The sequence below is a fragment of the Sparus aurata genome, chromosome 2 (assembly GCF_900880675.1).
Source record: "Sparus aurata chromosome 2, fSpaAur1.1, whole genome shotgun sequence".
NCBI classification, from domain to species: domain Eukaryota; kingdom Metazoa; phylum Chordata; class Actinopteri; order Spariformes; family Sparidae; genus Sparus; species Sparus aurata.
This window is the reverse complement of record NC_044188.1, coordinates 17,780,018-17,786,017: the sequence shown is the minus strand read 5'-3', so window position 1 is coordinate 17,786,017 and position 6,000 is coordinate 17,780,018.

Sequence of the window (6,000 nt, the reverse complement as noted above, 5' to 3'; positions counted from 1 at the left end):
GCCATTCTTCACCGTCGGGCTAGTTCAGCCGGCACCCTGCAGCTGAGGGTTCAAGTTCTGTTTACTGTACATTCAGTCCCGGCACAAAGAGTGCACACACATTCGTAGGCACACACAACATATACAAACGCATGTAAACAGCACCCAGCAACCTCAAAGGGAAGCTGCTCAGCTATGTAGCCCGACGAGAGTGACCATCCGTGAAAAAGATCAACAGAGGAGCTTGGATTTACCTCAGCGCCTCGGCTGTAATTGGATGTGCCCCAGCATAAACATATGGGATTGGTTTTCATCTTGTTAATTGCATTGTGCCTAAGTGACACAAGCTATTGGAGATTTCACGCGCATTGTACTCCCTGTGTTTATCTGTGCAAATGTCATCCATAGCTGCCAGTAATAAGGGTAAAGATCAGCTTTGAACTTGACCTTGACACTCTCTTTAACAGTGAACTATTTTCAAAACAGTGCGTGTGACACCTGACAGGTGTGCTGCAAAACTTTACTGGGGGACTTGTGAGGTGACTGGTGACGTAGGCTGTCAGGTAGGTGGCAGGATAGATCAGCACGGTAACCTGCACGCTGAGTTCAGGGTGTAAGAACCAAACGACCCTTAATCAATCGGCTTCATCACCGTTCCCAGAGGATCACATCCCAGACAGAACTGGGAAACATGAAGTCGACTCTGACAATAAAATACCTTTTTACCATCAGTGTCATGACGCTGTTGTATCAATAAAACATCTATAAACACTGCAAAGTCAATAAACAGCTCCTCACTGGGCCTTATGTTGGGGAAGTAGCAAGCTCATTAACTGACATGCTGCAGCGTTTCTTCCTGCGATCCCTTTTAACCTTAGTTTGCTGAAACAGCATTACTTTTCAATGATGTTTTGTTGTTGCTACTTTAACTACAAGAAGCCTTTAATCAGCAACATCTTTAATAAGACCGATACACTTTGAAGCAGCTAGAAAAATGACATACAAAACAATGACACAGTTAGTGGGGAGCTGGTGAACATAGTGGAGTCTTCAGCAGCTAAAGTGCCAGACATGTTCAGGAGTCGCTACAGACTAAAAACCCAGCTTGCAGACATTGGAATTAAACTCCAAATGAATTGTACTGTTGCTCTGTGACTGTTAGATGTGTAAATAATAAACTGCATGTTATGAAATTAACTATAACACTGCAAAAAACAAATTGGAACAGTTCATTTCAATAGTTAGTAAGTTAGTTGACTGTTTGGACCCAGTTTATCAAGGACTGGTCACCAAACAAAAGCCTTGGGAACAAAACTAAAAAATTAACTACCCTACATGTAGAAAGTGGTTTTCCGTTTCTTTTATTACATTGACAGCCTATATTCAGAAACTGTGCCTTTAAACGAGCAGGACTGATACAAAAATAAAATGACTGGTACGTGGTCAGGTCTGTGAACGCTGACCAATCAGAGCAGACTGGGCTTTTTGGGAGGTGGCCTTAAAGAGACAGTTTAGACAGAGGGTGAATGGAGGTGCTGCAGACCTCAGATTAAAGTTCAGGTTTACACTACCTGAACCCGTTGGTAGATCTGACCGGCAGTCAAATACAAGGCATCCAACACTGACAATAAACAAACACGATTAAGGTACTTATGGCTACACTAATTAGGACTTGCAGACATAGACAATGGACAGCATGAGAAAACATTTTTTTATTTTTGAACATTAAAGCAGACAAACCTTTTCTAGAAGACACATACAATTAAAATACAAACCTTGTACTAAGATTCACTTTCACAACTTTCATTAGCAGTTCCTGAGTAATGCTACGAAAGGCACAACAGCAAACTAGTGTTTATTTGTACTGGGGGAGAATGACTCATTATTACTGCAGCTGATGAGGTTATTCTCACATTAAGGATTCCTGAGAGAGAAAGTAATTCCGCCCACACTTACACTGTGTCCTCACTCACATGTTTGAACAAAGCAAGCACTGATTCCTGTAGCAGCAACATTACAGATACAATACTGTACTACACAATTAAAAAAAATGCTCTTGTGAAAATACTGCTATTAGGACATCTTCATTGTAATACGCAGTTTAGTGCAACAACAAACAAAAAAAAGGCGGGAATCAATTCAAGGCATATCTCAGTTTATTCACTGAAGGTGTGATGCATGTACCTGACAGTAAATTCAAATATCTATTGACATTAGCAGTCGCTGCCTCGACCTGAAAAATCATCTGGTTGGCTGCCTCACAACATCAAACCGATCCTGACTTGAGACTTTAACACCATCCACTTGACTGACAGCTCTTTTGGAGGCGTTCAAACTACTTTTTTCTGTACTGATGACACCCAAGGTCACAACGCAAAACCTGAACAGGCCTTTTTCTAAACCTACAGTAGAAATACAGTTAAGAGAATAGGGGGTGACAACATCCTAATTAATCTGGTCTGTTATCTTAACTTCCTGAACTCATGTGTGCAAACCTTCACTATGCACATACTTAAATAAATGATTAAAGTACAGCTGAATATGGCTCCAGTGCTGTAAAATGACACCATACATCCTCATCAGCCTACACCCACTCTCTGATGTATTTGTCAAAACACCCATCTCTGCTGCCAAGTTGGAGCTCAACATATTGTGACTTCTTCTCTTTTTACTCAAATATGGCCGAGCCAAGGACTCGCATGGGCAGTCATCTGATATTTTCTGAGATTAAAAAGTTCCCTGCGGCACATTCCTGCTGCATTTTTGTACAGCTATGTTTTGACTCCAGGCAATTAAGATAATCAAAAAAGCTAGAAAATATTTATAAAATAAAAGATAAAGATAAAATTTCATTTGATTTTGAATCTTTAATGAATATTTTAGTGCTTTTGTCCATGTTTTTTGACTCCTGCTACATATTATTTAATCTTAAATAATTCTCTGTAACATAGAATAATCATTATTTAATAGTCACAAGTGACTGTGAAAACCTGTTTACATTTCTGCCATTGTCGACATTTTGAGCTTACTTGCTAACTGCAGCCAAAGACCACAGAAAGGTAGAATGAGCAGCAGTTAGCGGTCTTGCTGCCTCTTATATTTCTGGAGCTGCCCTCATAATCTTACACGATTCACCTCTAAGGAAGGAGTTTAAAGTGCCTCAGTCAGCGAACCATTGGGATTCATTCATAAAAAGAAAGCAGCATTGCTTGTATATGCACATTTTAATGCTCAAGCACGTCGGTAAAACCAGATGGCGTGGCCCTCCTGATGGTTTACTTGAGAGGAAGCGATCACAGGGATAGCAGAAGAAAAGACTGTTGCACTGACATCCAAGACTTGCTAATCTCCGTCTAATCTATTTTCCAAGAGGGAACTCACTCGCCTCTAATGAGAAGAAGGTCAAGAGGCAAAAAATAGCAGTCAGGGTACATCTGCATATTTCTGCATAATTTGCTCTCCCTTTAATTCGTAGCACCTCAGCCTTCTCTGATATCTCTTCTTGTACATGAACATCACTCCGTCTGTCTTTTTTTCCTCTTTTTCTGCTGCGGCCTCTCTTTGTTCCTCGGTCTACAGCTTCTCTCGTCTTATGTTTAATTTGTTGTCCCACCCTTTGAGGATGGATATATCTGAGAATAAGCATCAGTTTAGCTCTCGGTTCACAAGCTTTAAAATTAGAGCAGGGCTTAGGGGGGATGGCATATTGCAGTTGACTGCTCTTGCACTGCCAATAGTTCAGATAGGATTTCATATTGAGACTAATTATGATAAACCTCACTTGCAAATTATCAAAAAGTGAGAGTTTCAAAGCCCAAGCTGCTGTATTTTTAAGGACATTTACTGATCCCTGCGTGGCTTCTACAGGAGCTGCCATGCTGTTCAGTCTTCATCTTGATGGCTTTGCAAGCTGCATCCCTTCACACAACGTTAGCTCATGCGAAGGTTTCACTCTAGGTTCTATGCGTTCGCCTTTGGTGTCACAGGATCTTCAAATGGGGCAGGAAGGCCGCTACAGAGGAAGTGGTCGTGTGCTCAGATGTGCAAGAGGATGGTAATGCAGCGCTGTGGCTTGACGGGCTGCTGGTGGAAAAAAACATCTGCAGTGAACTTGATATATTTTCTCACCATGGCACTTGGTCGGACAATGTTTATCCTCGAATTTCATGCATGACTTATGGGTGTTATCAAAACAAGAGTGTGAAAATGGAGAAATTTGTTTGGGTCCGTCTGTGTATTGCCTCGCCAGACTGCAGCCCGTCAAATATTCACCCGGAGAGCAAGTGGTTACATCTGTTTGATCACGAGTTAGTCAACAGTAGACCCACGTCACAGCCAGGGTTCAAGGGGAGGACGAGTTCTCCAACACCACATAAATAGATGTTGGTGTTTGAAAAAGTTAAAGCCAACCTAAACACGAGCTCTGCATATGGTTGCAGTTACAGAGGTTTGGTGAGAGGTGACCTGTTTTAACATTTTCTCCTCCTTTTGTAATTGCTTAGGTGGGATGTTGGAGGACTGATTTATTTCTGTAAGTCGTGAGAGAAGCAAAACCGCGTCCGAGCCAAGACGTTGCTCCACTTCCCCCAAATTACAGTAATGTGCTTGAAGCCGGGGCACAGTCACTGTTTGTTTTGATGTTAAAGGCTGTGGCTGTGCCATGGAGACCGGGCGTGAGGGGCTAAGTCTGAGGAGGAGGAGGGACAAGGACACTGTGAGAGCGACAGAGCAAAACTCCACTCTTACTGAGACTATTAAATCAACTGACAATCCTCCCAAATGACCCCAGCTGGTTTGCATCCCCACTGAGGAGGAATACGACTTTCAAATGTGGAGGAGGGATATTTGACCAGGCCCACAAATTAGATCTAAACACACAGGCGATGAGTCATGTGGCTTCATGTCCCGGGTTCAGATCCATTTTATCTTATCTCTGGCCTATTCTTGTTCCCTTTTTAGCGATTTGAGTCGGCTGTTTTGTCTCAGTGTGTCACTGCTAATTGTGATGATGGTCACATTAAAATGATGCAGTGGGGCTCAGTGAGTGAGAGGCTATCATGTTAGAGGTTGAATTCCTACTGTAGCCAACACGATGGAAAACAAATCCACTCACTGCCTTTTGGGAGACACAAAGGAACAGTGAGACGTTGTTGAAAATATTCTTATGTTGTCTCTTGGGCGAAAAGATCGAATCAGACTCACGTCGGTACCTTAAAGCTGCTTTAAGTGATATATTTTCTTTTTTAAAAATGTGTTAAATAGCTCTATATTCCAAAAGTAATCAGACTTATAGAGTGTTGGGTCAGTAACCCATGTCTCTCCGGCCTCTGCTCATGCAATAAAAGAGAATAGAAATGTTCTGGTATCCCTGCCCACTTTATCCACAAAGAACTCCATAAAGAGACGGTCCTGTCTGCTCGTAAATGCACAGAGAGCAGGATCCCCCTGTTTGCTTCTATGTCTGGCGATTCATGGTTCATGTGGTTATAAAGAGAGGATGGACAGGAAGGCTGACTGCAAAATGGAGATCAAAAGAGGTCTGCGAAAATGGCAACAACGCTAACAGAAGCTCTTAATGTGTCGCTGAAGCTAAATATTGAGCAGCAGCTAAAATATGCCTATTACTATACTCATTACGTTATTTACTAAACACAAGTTGAAAGTGTCTGAATCAAATCATCATGCAAGCTGTCTGAAAAATGCTAACAGCTAGAGCTAACATCACATTGTTTCCACTGTCTGGAGCCTGACAGGAGAGTACCCTACAGTCAGCGCAGAGCTTTTCTAATTGAGTCACTTCTGTTAGCCGGTCCCAAAGTGTGGGGTGGAAAGTAACAAAGTACATTTACTCAAGCACTTTACAATTTTGGAATACTTTTACTTGAGTAATCTACTTTAATGTTAACTTTCTTCTCCATTATAATTTGTAAGAGAATATAGTACGTTTAACTTGTTTTATTAAAAACATAAGATACTAGTTACTTTACAGATTCAGATATTAATTAATAAATATTTATTCTT